This window comes from Physcomitrium patens, chromosome 5, assembly GCF_059467195.1.
Source record: "Physcomitrium patens ecotype Gransden chromosome 5, ASM5946719v1, whole genome shotgun sequence".
Classification (NCBI taxonomy): Eukaryota; Viridiplantae; Streptophyta; class Bryopsida; order Funariales; family Funariaceae; genus Physcomitrium; species Physcomitrium patens.
In genome coordinates this window covers 11,515,063-11,536,033 of record NC_143414.1, presented here as the reverse complement: position 1 = coordinate 11,536,033, position 20,971 = coordinate 11,515,063, and the positions used below count along the sequence as shown (strand labels likewise).

General features: G+C 25.8%; 1 long non-coding RNA gene across 1 annotated transcript; it reads right to left on the bottom strand.

Annotated features, from left to right (window-relative positions):
- Positions 1-18,706: 18,706 nt before the first annotated feature.
- On the bottom strand, positions 18,707-19,215 carry LOC149989276 (uncharacterized). Its single transcript, XR_016503171.1, has 2 exons — positions 19,065-19,215; positions 18,707-18,846 (listed from the first exon to the last, which is right to left on the bottom strand). It is a non-coding gene; the product is annotated as an uncharacterized LOC149989276 (long non-coding RNA).
- Positions 19,216-20,971: the final 1,756 nt, after the last annotated feature.

Below are 20,971 nucleotides of genomic sequence, written 5' to 3'. Positions count from 1 at the left end.
GACTATTTTCTATTAGTGAATAAATCAATCCAATTGCATATTGACTATATTTACTAGAAACAATAAAATTTCATTTTGTTTTCAATATGTCTCTTTTTAAGCCATACAAGAAGGTGGATATGCTTAGAGAAATAAAATTACAATCTCTATAGCAATCAAGAATTTGAATTTGAAAAAGTTTTAAATTCAAGACATTGTTGATGTATTATGTGTTGTCTTGTTTGAAAATGCATTAGGCACTTAGTTGTAGAATGTAAATTTATATTTTTTAATTAATAAAGATTTCAAAAATCCTATTAAAATTCTAAATAAACTTAAATTAAACTTTAAAAATTCTAATCAAATCTTAATGATATTCTAAAGAAATATTAAATAAATATTAAAGAAATCTTAAAAGAATAAAAAATTTATATATAATACTAAAAATAAATAAATCATAAAGAATCTTTAAAAAATTCTAAAAAAATTCTTAAAAAATTATTAAGAAATCTTAAATAGATCCTAAAAATTCATTTAAAATCATTGAAGAATCATTAAAAAAAATTATATAAATCCAAATAAATCCTTATAATCTTAATAAAATCCTAAAATTAATTGAATTGAATCTTAAATAAATCTTAATAAATCTTTATAAAATCACATAGAAATTTTAAAACCTTAATAATTTTTTAATAAAATTTTGATCTTTTTTTAAATATATATATATATATATATATATTTAAAAAATTAATAAAAAAAATTAATTTAAAAAAATTAATTTATAAATTGAGATAAAAAGATTATAAACTTCTTCAACTTTGATATCAATCTACTAATAATAATAACTTCTTGTTGTGCTATTATTTTCCTTCAAAATTTAGAAAAAAATAAAAAATTAATTTAATCTTAGATAAAAAAATATTATTTTAATTCAACCTAAAATTTTTTAGGATTATAATAACTCTCATTAATCTTTAAAATCTAATTTTTAACATCTTAATCTAATTAAATTTTAATATTATTTTATTTGACCATATAATCATTTTCAAATTTACAATAGATACTTAAAATAAGTAGATTCATAACCTCATAAATTTTTACTCATTGATTTGCTACAACACTCATAAAAAAATTTAAAATATAAACTTTTTTCTTATCTCATAAAATCTTGAATTACCTAAAATAAACTTAACTTTGAAAATTTCTCATAATATTAATATCTAATCAAGAATTTGAGATAAAAGAAGTTTGAGATATGTAGACAAAATTGTGATATGTGGTTTACTTATCTATAATTTTTACATCACAATTCAGAGGTATAAATTTTTAATTTGTAATATCTAGACTTTATGGTTGGAATTTGATTTTTGACAAGGCAATTCATTTGTTTACTAATGACGTTCATAGTGTTCATTATCTTATTTTCGAACACCTCATTGACTTGTCTTACTTCATATTTAAATTCTTCTAATTTCATATTATTAAAGGTCTTCATATGAACTTAATCATGTAAAGCTTTGATAACTAAAGGCATTAGATTGCTAATTGGTAAAAAAAGATAAAAGGTTATCAGTAGCTTAAAGTTAGAGGTTGATGGAATTTTTTTAGAACAATATTATAAGAATATAAAAGCAAGTATTGATTCTTTTAGTTATCTATATATATAATTTTTTTTTTATTAATAACCTCCACTTTTAAAGCAACTTAAATAATTCTATGTAAATCTTTAGGCCACTCGTTTAAGATATCTCAAATGATAGAAGACATGGAAAAACCTTAGATAAAGTAGTGCCTAATGGTATCCTCATTTAATAAATTATCAACATATCAAGTGCATATACTACACAAAATTGCCTCATATAAGAGGTGATGTCTTCTGAAGGATCTTGTCTAATGTTTATTAAGACTAAAAGAGCTTATTATTGAAAAATTACGGGCTTGTATTGACGAAAGAATGCTACTAGAAGTTGCTCCCTCTATATGTGATCTATACCAAGCATATGCAAAATTTGTCAAGGCTGTTGAAAGCCATATTAAATAATAACCATGATTGATTATTAAATTAGTGATAAATACTTCTATAAAACTTTGTACATAGATTGTTGTATCTTCATTGATAGATCCACTAAATCTTAAGAGATTAGGTAGAATTAATGCCCCTTGTAATTGCAAAGATATTACAATTGATAATCTCCTAAGAAACATCATTGGATCAATTTGAATATTGGTTTGAAAGTTGTAATTATCTCCATTGGCTACATTAGCCCTTGAAGTTAGAAATGATAATGTTTCTGCTTGAAGCTTTGAAGGATGCCATCAACCGTACTCTATTCCAATAGAAGCTTATGACATCTTATCATCAATCTCTTTTAATATATAGATTTCTAAAATTATAGATTCAATATCTATTTTGGATTGTAAAACATATCTAGACTACAAAATAAGGCTAGTAGAAGGATAACTACCTTAGACTTAATTCTAGATGGCATAAAACTAATTATATGATTTCTAAATAAATTCCTTAATATAAAAGACCTAATATGTGGTTTAAAGCAAAATAAGTAGACTTTAAATTATTTTTATTTTTATTTTATAAAATAATATAAAATATTTTTTTATTTATTTATAAGATATGTGATTTAATTATATATTAAGATAAGATCTTGTGTCAATCTTAAATTAGTCATTTCATTCAATAATTAAATCTTTTTCACAAGTAATGCTTGAAGTTCAACTAAATATCAAATTAAGATCTTGTGTTAATCTTAATATGATAGAATCATCCATTAGTTGGACTTAATTCATAATTTAGAGATTGAATAATAAGGCCAAGAGTAGTATAAGTAATTTAAAATTTTAATACGTGGATACTACAAAAATCAAATAGACCAAGTAAAAGACAACTTATAGGATAACATGTAATAATCAACTCTGTCTCATTACTTTCTACAAGTATAGATTCAATGCCAAAAAGAAGTCATATTGACCATCAACCCGATTTTATTTCCCACAAAACATCTAAAATTTGAAATCGCCTATCACAACACAATCAAGTTTTCTAAACAAAAAATATAGATTGCAAAAATTCTTTGTTCATATAATTGAATATTTTGATATTCAATTATACGTTCGAGGTGATAGAATGGCTGAAATATTACCTTTAAGAAAGCAAGTCCTACCGTGCTTCTTTCTAAGTATACCTAAAATTTGAAAAAAAAAAATAAAGAACTAAAATTTGAAACCAACCTAATTTTGCCAAGCCCTAATCCTGCCTTGTGTGTCTAAAATTTCAAATAAAATTAAAGAACTCAAGTTTTAAACCCACCTAATTTTGCTAAGCCATGCTTCTTCATTATGTATCAAGATCACTCTTTATATTTGAAGTTATACTTTAGCTCTACCCTTTATGCTTTGGAAGTGACAACCAACCTAAAGAAGACCACCAAATAATGTAAATATTAATACTTGATTAATTAAATATTACTTAATATTAGAAATAATAATATTTAATAAAAAAATAATAATAATAAATAAATAAAAATATATTAAACTTATGTCAATATATAATACTTATCATGTATATAAAAAATATATTAGTAAATAAAAATAATAGTAAATATCTAAGAAAAAAAGTATGATGAAAAGATTAACTAATATATAAATAAAAGTAAGAATAAAAATTTAAATAAAAATAAAAATAAAAATAAATTAAGATTAAGATTAAATAAAATTTAAAATAAAATTTAAAAATAAAACAAAATATAAATTGAGTTTAATTTTTATTAAATAAAAAATTATTTTAATTTAATAATAATAATTTAAATTTAATATTAATTTATAATTCTTTTAATTTTTATTTTTTTATTTTTATTTTTATTATTATTTAATATAATTAATTAAAAAATTAAAATAAAACATCAAGATATACAACCTCAAAAAGTTTCAATTTAAAATATGTAACACATAAAAATTGATTGATGAAAATCCAAGAAAAAATCAACATTCAACTCAATAATGAAATTTTGACTACCTTATAAGTTGAAGAATAGAAATTCTTTGTTAATACCAATAAGGAAGAGATGTAGGATACTTATCAATGATAAAGAGCTACTGGAATTGCTCACTCAATTAAAACAAGTAAGATCAATCACAATAAGCAAACTCTACATTCATACACACTATTAGAAGCACCATATTTTAGCAAATGCACCATTTATATGAGGGTAAATTTCTTCTTTAATCCAAATTATAAGATGGTTTCAATTAAGAGTTTTTTATAATTGGTGGTATGAAGTAGAAGTAGCAAGAAACAAGAATAAAAGAAGTACAACACAAAACAAGTGAAACAAGTTCAATCAAGCAATTATATACTATAAAACTACTCACAACTTGTTTATTATATTTTTACCTAATAAAAAGTAAAAATAAAAAGAAAAAAATATCTTTATTTAAGTAATTTTATTATCTTTTTAATGAAACAAAAAAATATAGATTCAAATTATAACGAATAAATTATGATAGGTTAAAATTAGAATATAAATAACAGAAAAGTTAAGTGAATAATTTTTTACCTCAAGGATAACTTGCTTAAGAGATCAAGAGTTTGAGCCTCACCAAGGCTTGCAAGTACTGTATATCAATTTTTAAGAAAGGCCATAAGGCCTTAGTCTTATCATCCTAACTCTATTCAAGGTGCTACAATCCATATGGGACTTGTGCACCTCCTTTTCTACAAGGACTAGACTAGCTACTAGTCCTCTTATTTCTTACTAGTATAACTTATAATTTTTCATTTTTGACTTCACTATAGTATTTAAAAACACCCAAATAGCCTAAGAACCTTGTATGGCCTTCAAATCTTGTCCTATTTTTTCATAGTGGCTCCCAAGGTCATAAAACTCAAATTTTCCAAAGTCTTAAAATCTTTCCTAAAAATTCCTAAATAATTCTAAATAAATTCTATATAAATTCTTAAAAAATCCTATAATATTTTTATAATACTAATATCTATTATATTTTTCTACCTTGATTATTTTTTATAGTAATAAAATTAATTTAAATCTACTACAAATCCTATTTTCTATATAATTAACTAAAAAGATATGAAGTTTTTTTTTTTTAAACTAATAATTAATAATCAATAGAATCTCTATAAATAATATATGTAGATAGGAGGCCAATGAAGATATTGGTCTAAATAACTAATATCTAATATTTAATAATAAATAAAAATATTAAATCAATTAAGATAATTATCTTTAAGACTTATTAAGATTCTATTTTTATAAAAAATCTAATAAGATTTTTTTAACTTATAAATACTTCTAAATTCTAATAAATACTTAAATAATAAAAAAGACTCTATAATGTTAATATTTATATGATGAAATGACTTAAAATTATCTTTTTAATTAATTCATCAATTAAGATGCATTGGTAGGATTCATAGGCTCTCTCAATAGAAACATCAATATGTTATAGAGACAAAGATTGCTTTGAGAAAACCTAAGACATTTATTTGCTATCAATTTTTGTACTTTCTTTTTAAAAAAATAAGAATATATATAACACTCAATAAAATACAATCTTTTTATAAATTCTTCTTTTTCTTATACTATTAATAAATTCTTTCATTAAACGTTTATAAAACAAATATAAGAAAGCTCAAAACTTTCTTTGAAAGTCCTTATATCTCTTTTCAAAGAAAGTTACTATTCTTCCAAATTCCTAAATCCTATTCTATTTCTAAATCTTAAATCTTAAATCCTAAATTCTACTACCAAATTTTAAATCCTAAATTTTATTTTATTTAAATTTTATTTATTTAAATAAATAAAATTTTAGATTAAAGATTCTAGAGGATTGATATCATCATAGTTTAATCACCACTAATTTATGGCTCTTTTTTTTAGAAGAAGCTATATACCAATCTATCAAAAAGATGAATATATAGAATAAGTAGATATCACACATCATGCTACTATTAAAGAAGATGCTTTGTTCTTGCCTATAAGCAAGAAGTGTCCTTGTTATCCAACATAATTTCCTAATACAAGCATTACAATACCAATCCTCGAAATATCCTCAATAAATAAATTGAAGATTTTTATGAAAATATTCTTCTTTCTTCTTTCATATGCCACCATGGAGATTTAAACCTAGGATCTTCTAGGTGCCACCTAAGCACCTTATTATCCATTTCTCTCTATAAGCTTTAGGCCACCATTTAATATTCAAATTTCAATTTTTCTCCTTTAAAACTTGTTATTTGACCTCTTTTTTTTAAAATATCAACTTCTCACAAACTATAAATTCTTTTTATAAAACTTTGCACACCTATCTATAGTCCTACTAAAAATATGTCCATCAAATTTTACATTAAATAGATACTTTATTAATTAGTTATTCTAAATCTTAATTTCCTTCTAAAAACTTAATTTTTCTAACAACTATGATACTTCTTACTAATAAGTTTCACACACCTATATTTTATTTTTTTACTTTTTGTAAACTGGATAGGATATTTTTTGTTTTATAATACATAGTATGTAGGATTAAGAGAAGCTAGTAAACTTATGAATGGATAGTTTAAAAGACAGGATGGATGATGTAGTCAAAAAAAGTAGTTATCATCGGTTGTGTAGTGGTTGGCATTTCGAGGAAAGCATAAGTAGTTTGAAGAAGAAGTAGAAAGGGCCAGGCTATGATAGTCATGAGCTAGCATAAGTTTGGTGTTACCTCTTTGTTTCTTTGTTTTCTTATAGAAGAAGAGTAATGGATAGAATTTGAATAATGTGAAGTGAAATTTTGGAATAAAAAAAAGATTTGATTTAGATGATGTCAAATGAAAAATTAAATTTATTATGTGCTGAATTATAAGTGGAGGATGTTTGTGAAGTATGGATATAACTGGGAGAATTATAATACATTGAATATTGAGATTCAAGAAGAAGTCTATGGAGTCTAGAATTGTGTGAAGTAGATTACTAGGAATGACACTAAGTTTAGAAAATTCCAATGATTGGATCATGGAATATTTCATGCAATCTTTTAAAATAGTATAGTATTACATATTTTTGTCATAAGTTTAGAAAAGAGAGGATAGTAAATATATAAGATAGAATTATCAATTGTAATATTTTCTTTGATAGAATACGGAAGATATATAGCATTCTTAGGTATTTTAGTTGATTAGGAGATAGTTAATTGTGTGACCCTAATGTGAAAACTCATGTGAATAGTCTTTCTCCGTGTTTGAATCCTCTCATATAGGCTTATTCCAATTAGATTAGTCTAAAATAAGTAAAATAACAATCACACTTTTATTCTAAGTAAATTTTTATTAATTTATTTTAATCTATAATTTAATTAAATAATTATTTTTAATACCTAATTATTTTCTAAATATTCTATTTAATATAAAATCATAAATTAAGAACTAAAATATTTCATACTTCTTATTTAGTTTTTATATATTATGCACAAATATGATACAACACTGCTATAATAAATTAGAATATTTTGTACATTAATATAGTGTCATGTTATGTAGAAATAAATCTAAGAATACACTTGGCATTTATTTGTAGAAAAACTAGAACTTTTGTTAAAGTCAAGTCTGCAATCAAAAATTAAAAATAAAAAGTAATTACTAATAGTATTTAGAAATACTTATTTATAATCTTAAAAAACCTAAAAAATATATTATGACACTTTAATTTTTTTAAATATATCCTAAAAAATCCTTTAAAATATTATTTATAACTTAAATAAATCATAATAAATTCTAAAGAAATATAAAATAAATCTTTAAAAAATCTAAAAAAAATTAAAAAATTAAAAAATTCTAATTAAAATATTATATCTTAATTTTATTTTAAATAATATATTAATTAAATTATCAATAAATCGTATTCAAATCTTAATCAATCTAAAATAAAGCCTAAAAGATCTTATAAAAGATTTCAAATTTCAATAATTTTTAATTTAATTAATGATCTTAATTAAAAATTCTTAAAATTCTAAAAAAATTTTAAAAAAAAAAAAACCTAAAAAATTTAAGAAGAATAAAATTTATAGATTGGAAGAAAAAGCTATAATCTTCTTAAGTATTTGTTTTCATTCTTCTTCAATCTCAATGTCAATCTTCTAGAATTAATTGTTTCTTTTCGAACTGTCTTTTTTTTAAAATATATATAATATAAATTTAATTAAATATTAAAAAATTAAAAAAAAAAAAAAAAAAAAATCAATCAATCAATTCAATTAGCACATTTCTTAAAATTGTGCAAATCGCCACTAAACTTTAAAATGCAATTTCTAAGACCTTAACTCACCTTAATTTTATTACTTTTGACTTAGTTGTTTAATTAATCTTAATTTTACAACATATATTTAAAAAAACTATATTTGAAAACTTACAAAATTTTACTTCTAGATTTGCTATCATACTCACACAATTCACCAAAATATAATCTTCTTTTTATTCTACAAAAAACAAAGTCTTTTAAAATAATATTAACTTTGCAAAGCTCTCACAAAGTTAGTATAAATTCAAATCCCTCAAAATCATTGTTTATGAAAATTCTATCAAATTTTCTATCAAATTTCACTCTCTAATAAACAATTGAATCCTTCATTTATTATAAATGCATGGTTTTGTGCCTCATAATTTATTTTTAACTTGATTCACAATTGGTCTTCTTTAGGTATCAATTTAAGTTATTTTTATGTAATTTTTGCTGAAATATATTCTTCATTTTTATCTTAAGATCTATAAATTTTTATTTTTGCTAATGTACTTATTTTGGCTTTTTTATAGTCCTACAAAGTAAGTAGAAGTTTTTTTTAATCAAAAGAAAACATTAGCACTAAGTTATTTTACTACATTCTTAACATTTATCTATATTTCTAAAATAATTTATAATTATATTTTAGAATAAGTTATTCTATGATATGATATTTATAATGATTTTCATAATTTTTTTATTAAAATATGACAATATATGTATCATAAGAGCCATATAAAAATGTAACAAATATGTCAAAATTTGTCTTTATTTTTTATTGATGACATCCATCAAAACCAAGGACTAACTATTCACAATGAAAATTATAATAAAGGAAGGATAAGTTTAAGGATCAAGAAATTGTTATAAAAAAAATTTATAAATATAAAAAACCAAAAATCATCAAATTCATTTCAAGAATTTTTATATGCTCAATTTCTAGATAAAGTACTTAGATTGTCTTAATTTGGACAAAGTTACAATTGTAATGAAGATCCTATAGAGAGACATGTTCTTTCTTGAATACATGACAAGATATAACATTTGTAATATCACAAACTTAAAAGAGACATCTATTATTTAATAATACTATTATAGGTACCTATTATACTTATTTATTATACTTTTTGTAGTTTGGTAATAAGTGTATTGATTTTTACAACATAAAGAAATAATTCATTATTTAGAATTCAATCACAAGTAAAAGAAGACTCATACTTTGATAGTCAACAATAAGAGTATTAACCTTTGCTAATACAATGAGTTAACTTATTTTTAAGAGGATTGATAGTAAAGAAGAAGAAACTCAACTTTTAACAATTCACAATATAGTCGTTGATCTTTATCAATGTAATGAAAAAATATATATTTTGAAGGTTAAAACTAGGAAAAATAAAATTTGGTTTTGAACTAGTGGTTTTTTTATGAATAGGAAGACAAATAATTAATTTATTAAAAAAAAAAAAAAAAAAAAAAAAAAAAAAAACTATTGGTCATCTAAGTTTTTTTGATTATTTTCTTAAGAATTTTAAAATGAGTCAAATTTAATCTAAATTATCTATTTTTCTAATATTTAATTTTAATTGAATTTAATTTTAATAGAAATTTTATGTGGTTTTTATAGATATAATTTTATGCAAAAGATTGTATTGTATTAGAATTATTGATTCTCAAGTAGGTTTGATTTATAAGGATTTTTATTGAAAAAAAAGATGCTTTTAATTTTAAGATACATTCTATTCCTTTAAGAATAAATTATTATTTATTTTTATACCACTTTATTCTATATGTAGAATTTTTACATATGATAGAGCAAAAAATTTGATTTTAGTAATAAACTTATTTTTATAGTGGCACCTACATTAGATACAAATTAGATTATGGCTCATTATTTTGAAGTGGCACTAGAATATAATGCATTAATTAATACTTAGGCTAAAAATATAACTTAAAAAAGATTACATCAACTAATTGTAGATGGTTATAGAAAAAATTATATTCACAAATTTTTATATAATATTTAAATAATAAATTTTACCATCACATATTTGACTAATAAGCAACTTTTTAAGGATATGGTCCAATTAACATTGAGTAAAGAATATTTTGTGTCTATTGCCTCTTAAAGTTGTAGTTTAAAAGCAAGGATTAAATATGATAAAAATTTAAAATACAAAAATTGATTAAAGTGAATAGAATGTAATAGAATTAAGAAGAGTAAAATGACAAGGCACTTATGGTGTCCATTTTTATGGACTAGGAAATTGAAGATTAATGACCTTTGGTATATAAATATTAAAAATCTATTTTATAATCTTATAATAAAAATAGTTCTAAATTTTGGAGGTCATTAAAAGATTGAAATTTTATCAATTGAGAAACAATGATAAATTATATTATTATAAAAATTATCTATGATAAATTTATTTTTATAAAACTTCTATTAAAATAAAATAAAAAATTAAAATCACACTATTGACTAAGAATAAACTAATAACAAAGGCTATTACATAAGATATTGCTAACTTTGTAGCCAAATCACATTGTAAGAAACTTATTGAATAAAAACCAACTAAGCTACTTTTAAACATATAAAAAATAAATAGATTCAATTATTAATGTAAATTAAATCATTAAAATAATTTTTCTTATCTATCCTAGGATTTTTTAAATTTTTTTGTGTTAACTCAATTGTATCTAATAATATTTGTTTTATACTCAAAAAATAATAATAATAATAATAATAATAATAATAATAATAATAATAATAATAATAATAATAATAATAATAATAATTTAGTTTATCAATGCTCTATATTTTTGATACAATAAACATATTTAAGAGCTTTATAATATTTTTATGCAAGTTGAAATAAAAGTAAATTATTACTTGGTATTAAAAAGTATAAAGAAGACAATTGAATACCTTGAAATTGAAGTTTTTATGACTAGCTGAGAGCTTGCTCTAATAAATGCTATACCAATTGAGTATCCTATTTTCTAGCCATTAGTGGGCATTTGGCATATCAATAAAAATATTGCAACTAAACTTAAGTACTCACTTAAAATAAATAAAGAATGAAAGAACTTCCTTTAAAAAAAAATAGAATCATTTGTATTTTATTGCAATAAAAGAAGATCTTATTAAAAGGTAGACAAAAATTAAATGTTATGTTATGTTATCAAGAAATACTATTGAGTTCTCAAAAACAATTTAGATTCTATTTAAAAAAAAAGTTTGTTGTAAAGTAAACAAATCAATTTTGATACATGAATCACACCAAGACTTCTTGTGCATAAAGAGTCAAAAATCGCCTCAAAAAATATGTGTTAACATTCATTAAAGACATTTTAACAATATATTAAAAAATCTTATTGGACCATAAAGTTAAATACTTAGGAATTATTATACAAATTTTAAAGAGCAGCTTAAAATTAACATCATGTCTCAAATTTTCTTTTATGTATTAATTTATAAAAATTATATATATGCATTAAAGAAATATCTATCTAATATAAAAAGGTAAAATATTTACTAGATTTTAATTTGCTAGAGGAAAAACCTTGCACAAGCACACTTCAAATAATGTTTAGGCTTTCTTATTGGTATATTATCAAAAAATGCATTGAACTTGGAAAAGGACTAAAACTAGACCATTTCCATGAACATTAGAATTTTGATATCAATATTAAATATTTGTCTTATTTACTGTAATAAGAACACAAGAAATATTATCCAATCTTGCAACACAATTAGAAACTATGGTTCAAACCTAAGTACCGTAATAATAAGTTATAATATAAATTCAAATCCAAAATAATTTACAAATATAAAATTGATGGAGATTTTGGCTTAATTCAAAACCATCTTTTAATAGGATTTAATAAAAGGTAGCCAAGTAAAACAAGAAAGATACATAATAGTTCTAAATTAATCCAAAAATATCCATCTATTCTTAAGATTAATCCATAAATTATAGTAAAAGAAAGAAAATATTTTATATGCAAAAGAATTTTTGTTAGCCATAATATATAGTCTTGTCCTAAAAACAAAAATAATTGAAAAGAATATTGCACTCTAGGTTGGGATGCAATTAGGCACTTTAGTAAAAATCTAAACTGGTGTATGTTTAAGATAAGTTTTACATATAAAAATGTATGGATTCAATATTGATTTAACAAGTCCACTTATTTTTTTAAATAAATCTTAAATATTAGAACTTCCTAAAACTATAAGTAATATCTCTATCACTCTTGATTAGATCTCAAAATATTCATAAGCCATTTTTTATTCCTCTTCTTTTGCTTGATTAATCTTGTGAATTACTTGTGTAAACAAAAAAAAAAAAAAAAAAAAAAAACAAAAATCTCATTAGATTGGCTATATATCCTCCTACTCATGAAAAAATCAACCATCAACAATGACTCTCTTCTTGTTGCTCTAGAAGTCAATAGCCTTACTATCAATTGTTGAAAATTAAATCTTCTTTCTTCTATTGTCAGCTTTTAAATATTAAGTCTCCTTGTTGCATCAATATCCTTGCTATCAACCATCAAAAAATGAGACATCTTTTTCCTCTCATACAATTAACTCCCAAAAAATTAAGCTTCTTTTCCTCTCTCCTCTTATTAATGTCAAAAAAATGAATTCTTTCTTGCTATTGGCAATCCAATCATAGACTCTTTAAAAATTTATCACCAATTTGTAATGATCATATTTGCTTAACCTAGCTCCTTATTGTATTGCAAGCAGATGATTTGGCATTGCCATAATCAGCTTTTCTATATAAATATTTTCCTTATTGCATTAACAAAGTTTGATATTCTTGTTGTTGAATCTTAAAAAATTAACCAATTTGCATTGACCCTCCCTAATTCGACACATTTTTTATTTTGATCCTTTTTATATAGACTAATTTCTTATTACATTATAAGTAGACGGTCTAGTATGGTTGTAATATTAAATCCTACCTAAACTAGTTCTTTATCACATCTCAAGCAAATAAATAAATGATGCTACAATATTCCTTTCCAAGTATGATATCAAATCCCACATGGATTATATCCTTGTTGTATTGCAAGCAAATAAACTAATATTGCAATAATGATTCTCTTCAATTATAATGATAAATCCTATGTGAACCATGAGTACATCACTTTTTACTATTTAAAAAGAGTAGGAAATTTCTTTTATACAAAAGTGTAGAAATAAATTATTTTAACTAATAATCTCATAACATAATTTCTAATATTCCTAACATGAAATAAAACTTTGTGCTAAAATTAATATGATATAGAATTTTATATAATTTGTATAGAATATAATCATGATATTTTAAAATAATTTTTTAATTATTTATAGTTTTTACTTATTTAAATTATTTTTTATTATATTATTTTATTTAACTTATTTCTTTAACTACCTAAATGCAATTCTAATTGCTATTTGTATTTAACACTTAGGCAACTAACTACCTTTTTTAACTATTACTAATTTTTTTATATTAACATTTTTTTAACCTTATTTTTACTAGATATTCTTTTAAATCCATATTTTACTTTATTAAAAATCTTTGGTGACTAAATTAAGATTTTTAAGATAAAAAAATTTAAGGTGTTTTTGCATGTCTTAAAATTACTTCAACTTATTTTAATTAGATCTACATACAAAAAGATATTGTAATCAATTTAATGATGTTAGGTAATTTGTCTTCTTTTTTATTTGCTTCAAACTTTATCAACTTAAATGAGATGGGTTTATAATCTACAATATGTTAAGAGTTATGCTGGAGATTAAACAATATGAATTTATAATGTATAGCTATTATGTTTTTTATTTTATTCTAATTATGTTATTTTTTTATTCTAAATAATTAAGTTATTCAAGTAACTAAATTTAATTCTAAAAATTATATGTTTATCAAACTTAATTATAATCTTCCTAATAATTTAGAAGTTTAACTTTTAAAAGTAAATACAAAGTAATAACATACTTCAAATTCTATATACTATTAAATTACAATTAACCATTTTTTTATTCATATCTAAGCACATCTTTGTTAATCACATATTTTGATATTTTTTATTTAACTAAAATCATTTTTAGAAAAAAAATATATAGGTTTACAACTATCTTCTTTTATATATATATATATATATATATATATATATATATACAAAGATAACCAAAACAATTTAATATACATAAATCTTAAACTTAATCAATAATAATTGCTATTATTATCTAATTTAAATTAAATAAATCTTCTTTTAGATTTTAGTCTTATTTTAAAATATAAAAATTTTAAAATTAAAGAATCTTTTTTAAATTAATTCTACATAAATTAAGATTTTAATGGTCTTAAAAATATGTAATTTTTTTGGTTAAAAAATACGTTTTTGAATTGCATTAAATTTGTATCTAATACTTTTGGATATGTACAATGACAAAGATCTTAGATTAGTACACAAGAGCCAAGACAAAAATTGTGACATAATTTGGTTTATTTTCTTTAAAGGTGATTAAAATTTGTTAGTTAACTTTATTCTTGAAAAGATAATTTGGTTTAAACATTTGATAACATTTGACTTTAAAAAAACATATTTTATTCTAAATAAGGCTTATAAGTATTCTAAAAATCCTATTTATAAGTCAAAAATAGTTAGTCATTTATGTAGTTTAAGAACAATCGTTACAGTTCTATCTTCTGGTTGTGTTAAATCGACAAGTATACATCTTTTTTTGTTTCTATTACCAAAAATTGAAATTTTATAAATATGATTTCAATTGTCAACTACTTGCCATACTTGTGATCTCCTTATGGTTTATATCCATCTTTCACATCCAACAACAATAATTTGCTTTTGAATAGAATTACAAGATCTTCTCTCCTCACATGTACTTCGTTTTTTCTCTTTAATAGAACAGGTAAACTCTCCTTGATTTGCTTGCAAAATATCATGAAATCACAGACTCTACATGCATGCCAGCAGAACCTTCCCGCTCCACATTCCGCACCATGTTCCAAATCATCTGCATTGTACCAGTTCGTGTGAATATTCCATGTTTAGGACCTGCTTATATCCACGAATAATGTATATATATTTATATTTATATATGTATATAATTTGTTACTGCACTCATATTGGGTTTTAAGCAGTTCGCAGTTGTGGGATGTGGGAGCTTTAGAAACTGGGTTTCTGCCACAGTAGGTGGTTCTAGACCTTCAGCGAGGCAAAGATGTCAATATAGAAGCAACACAAGAAGATTCGGCCTTACAGGGAAGAAGAGTCTGCGTGGGATTAGCTTCAAGTGGAGAGGTAGGAGATAGATTCAAGCCTGGTCACTCAGTCTTCCATTTCGACTCATTCATTCATCAGATGGGAGTGCGTTGTTCTTCCCACTTGATCGACACAGCAGTGATGTAAGTGCGCCTTGGGAGAATGATGAGCGCTGAGATCTGCGAGTGCGGCATATGCAGTGGACGTGAACGCAGATACTAGTGCCTCTAGAACCTGGAAGATTGCCATGTCGAGGCTGCGTCGTGGTTTGAGGGGCCGAATCAGGGAAACGATCGATTCAGAGCTACAACAGTTGTTTGGACTGGATGAATTGTCTGACAAGCCGCTGTGCTCTTGAGATTGCAAGGGGGTCATCATGGTCGATGACTGAGCTCTGTTGGCTTCCTAACGACGGCGCCGTTCACGCTGGCTGGTTGGGGACTTCACAGATACTGATGATGAGATATACAGTATTTGCAAACTCTGGATAGATAACATCTGAACTGCTTTGCCTTCAGTAATGTCAGACGACGGTTCTTATGAATGCTACGCTTGGACTGGTGTGGTTTGTTGCACCCGAATGATTGATTGAACTAGACGTGAAGGTTCTGGTAGAAAAACTTTCGGGTGGGTCATTACATTTTTCTTTATAACGAGAACTAGAGTTGTCACAATCCCTTTGGTTAACGAGATATAATGTTAGGTAAGAATAGAGAAAAAACAAAAAAAAAAAAAAAAAAAAAAAATGTGACTCGAGACCAATGCCATGAAATATGCAGCATCTAGTATTTCATTACGGTCAAGTGGTCGATGGATCGCCAGTGTCTTATCAATGTTGAAGTGCCTCACACCTGTCAATCCGTAAAAATAAATAAATAAATAACTAAAGATAAAAAATAAAATAAAAAACTTAACAGCCGACATGGCCACGTTTATTGTTGATGGTGGTGTAAATGAGCACTTCACGAAAACTCTCGCCTGCTGTGATCACCATTATCCGAAGCCACCACGTCTTGTTTCTTAATGAATATTATGGAATTACCCCGCTCTGCATGCAAAATCTGTGTTGGCCATGCATTTCACACTTTTCACATCCTACTCCATGTGTGCAGCTCTTTGATTCCAGCTTTCTACCCCAAGATTTTTATTAAATAAAATAAATAAATAAATCTCTCATAAATAAAAGTAGCAACGCCGAGTCTGTTACAACCAAAACATTCCTGTTGTTACTTTCCAACAAGACCCAGTTTGGTTTGCCGTCTACAATCTTCAATTCAACCCACAGACAAAAAGAAATGCACACCTAGCTGAAATGGTCTACGTAAATTAAAGATGTCCTCAGTGCTCTCTGATGAACCCTGACTCTAACCCAGCTCGCGTTGAGTGCACACTTTATCGAAACCGAAGAATCCTGCTGCAGATTCCTGCACCAGCAGTGAGGGAGCTAAACTCCAACACTCTTCTTTTTTACCTTGGAACATCACCTTCCCTTAGTCTCAAAGCCCACCCACTTGAACTTCACATGAGGAGCAAAGTTGAATGCCTTTCCTCTCTCTCTCATAAGGTTGATCTCCATTGCAATTTAGAGCTAGAGTTCATGGAAGCGTGGAATCTGGTCTAGACTTTCCTCTTGATCCCTAATCCACCTTGGCATGAAAATTTTACGTCATTGAGGGGAAATATGTAATGCCGTGTAGGCCAACTTCTGGAAAGACAAAAAAAAATAAAGATAGCGTAGAATTGCTTCACTTGAATAGCCTTGTGACTTTGGGTGCACTGTGTGTCATCAAATAGAAGTATGCATACTGTTTTTTCTTCAGAAAATTGATGGCCAATTGTTGAGGTGTTTTGTAGAATTTATAATGACATTTGAATGGAATATGAGAATGAAGGTGAGAGCTATGTGATGTTTTAAATGATATCAATTCCTGTGAATAACCGAGAATAATTTTAATATGTGATGAATTAAAATTTAAACATTTTTTTGAATTGTTTAGATTTTTTTGCTCTTAGTTATAATTATAGGCTAAACTTAGTTGAAGTAAAGGTCACCAATGATTATGGTTGTTTACAGTCATACATGTCTATGAAATTACCATCCAAAAATCATCTCTGTTTAGTGTCATGTCTTCTTGTAACGGTAGATGCTGATCCAATCATACTTAAGATGCATTAAGCAGTATTTATTAAACTGTGTAATATTCTTTGATTTCTTTAGTTTGACAATCATGAATAATTATACATTCATAAATCAAACTATCAGAAAATATTAAAAACTAAATGTCAAGCATATTTTTCCTATTTGAAATAATAAAAGTACAATAAAATTTTCAAAAATAATAATAATCAACTAAATTCACAAATTTTACATTGAATTTTGTATTTTGTTTACCGCCAAAATAGACAAATTTGTGGTCCACAAAACTAGTTTACTTTTTTCTTTGTACAAACGTGAATCATCAAAAGGTTTGACCACATGCATTGTTACTTCATCATTCTCATCAAAATATTAATTCCTCACTTTGTGTGTAGAAACAAACACCATGTAAAGTCAACAGAGCCCTCTCTCTCTCACACATACACAAACCTCATCAAAGCCCTAAAAAAAATGCCAGATTTGCAGTTGGGTACCGAAATCCTAAAACGCGCAAGCTGTCCAGTTTCACATCGAATCTGTCGGTGTGGAGGTTGGAGTGTGGCATGGCATGCAAGCTCTGCGTGGATGAGTTACAGATTGGACATGCAGAACGCTGGCTATGAGGGAATGTGAGTGAGAGGAAGCGGACCTCTGAGCACAAGCAGGAGCATCCTCTATCTCACTGAATGTTGAGAGAGGCGATGGCGATGCTGCTGCACACAGCAAGGGAAAGCCCAGTTCACGACGTCTTGTCGAGGTGTCGACGCGGCGAGAGTGGCCGAGCACCATCACCGCGTCAGGTCTTCCAGGCCCCAGTTGCTGGGCTTGTCTTCACAATCTGAAACTATGGCTGCAAGAATCTGAATTGTCTGTGTGTGATTTCCAAGCTGAGCACCCACTATACTGCAACCTGCGGAAACGGCTACTTCGAAGTGTAGGTGAAAAGCGTGGAGGGCACACTCACTCACTGCCCTGCTGGGTTGGAATGGAAACGCCATCCAATCTCGACAGGGCTCATAAACAAGACGCATTGCCGGTTCGTTTACAGTTTGATTGAGAATGCCTCAGCCTTTTTCTTTCTGCCTGTCACTTGCAAAATGTACTCACATTGGTGGATCCGATTCAATGTTCAGTTCTCCTTTAGCCTTGAAACCGCATCTCCTGAGAAACGGTTCCAACCCAGCAGTGAAAAGTGATCCCCCCCAAAATGGCGCATCATTTTTCATAACCCAGTGACATTTCCGTTACTTAAGAAATTACTGCTCTGGTTAAAATCGAAGAATCGTAACCCCATTTGCCACAGTAGGTTTGATGCTAGGGTGCTTCGAAAACAAGGAAGCAGGAATGCAAAAGCTGACTACAATCGTGAGAGAACTAACCCATTTCCAGAGCCAGAATGTGCGAAGCTCTCGGCCAGTTTTGGTTCAGGAAATCCTCTGTGGAGATACGACAGATGGCGAGTGCCCTTTGCTGTGGCAGCATGCTTGTGAGTTTACGAGGCCATGAGGAAGCAAGCAAGCATTGTGCCATGTTTGCTACCTACTACTACTACTACTACTACTCTTGATTCACAGCCACATGCACAGCCCTCATGCAACGATGTTCACAACCATGAGACTTTTCTGAATCTTACAGACAAAGCGCAGCAGCCCTGGCTCTGCAATGCAATGCAATGCACTGCCCTGTACTCACTCCAGCGAGCCAACTGGCGCAGCCAATGCAAGTCAATGTTCAGTACAATATTGTATTCATTTCTCTATTTATATGTATATATATATATATATATATATATATATACGATATGTATATCTTTCTTTCATCGGATGAGTAGTGATTCTTATTTATATTGCAACACTGCAAGATGGGGAGGTTGGGGGAGGGGGTGGTAAACTTTTTTCATTCATCATTTTTGTCAAAAGTTTTCATATGTTGGTGTAGAATCTTTTAGTGAAGATTAGTGTTTTAAAATTTTATGTAGATAATGTGGATGTAGGCATGAGTTTAGAGTTGAATATGCTCATGTTTGTTTTGACATAAGGAGGGTGTACACAGTAGGGTCCAAAGCACTTCATGTCAGCGCCTTGTACATGTACTCTCAATCCTTTTGATTGCTGAAGTAGTAAGGCCATCTTCCTTTAGTGGTTAGAGTTTCATTGCAAAATAAAGTCTGGGATGATGTGACTCAGTGGTGGTTTAAATGTTACAGGACTTCAACTAACAGACTTCCAGAGTCATTCAGTGAATGTAGTGAATTCTGACTTTGAGATGATTTGTTATCAAATTACCAAATGCATGATAATATAATTTAGTTTCCAGAATTGATTAATCATTTATTTTGCAATTAAAAAAAATGTGATTGTTCATGATTAATGCATCCATCACTGTTGGAATATTCTTGATAATTTTAATTCAACATACAGGGGTCCTGAGTTCCAACTTTGTTGATGAACCATTTGTTTATTAAATATTTTAAGTCTACTTTGACCAGTTCAACTTATTATCAACAGTACTTATTATATGTTAGTATATATATACACATATATGTACATACCCATTTTGATGTTATATTGTTGTAAAGCAATGTTTAAAATTTATTCAAGGCTACTAATGAAACTAAATGTATTTAAAACTATGACCATTAATTAAACACTAATGGCAGTATTTACAAATTTTATAATTATAAAATATTATGTCACTTTAGATGTAATTTTTAACCAATACAAAAGATTCTTGGAAATTTTAGTAATAATTTGTGGCTATATAAATCTATTTAAAACAAAAAAACGTAAAAAAAAATCTAAAAAAAATTAAATTAATCCTAAACTAATTGAGATCTTTTATTATAGAAAGTTATTTACAAACAATTAGCATATATTTTTATGTACTAAAACAACAAATAGCTTATAGAAATTTTTAGAAAAATTCAAAAAATCATAGATTACATAATAAGTTAAAAGAATATTCTATGTTAATGTGAAAAATAGTATAGTAGGTTCCAAATGGTTATAGAAATATATAGAAGATTCTAAAAGATCATGCAAAATTCGTAAATGTTTTTAGATAAAAATAGAAGATTATATATAATATTTATAATATTGTAACTTAATTTTATCACAAAATATTTTTTAACTATTTATAATATATTCAATATTCAAATAGCATCAATTATTTCTATATGCATATACATATATATATATATATATATATATAGTTTGAATTGAAAGTAGAATTTTACATATAATAAGATATAATTTTTTAAAATATTTATAATATTGTAACTTATTTT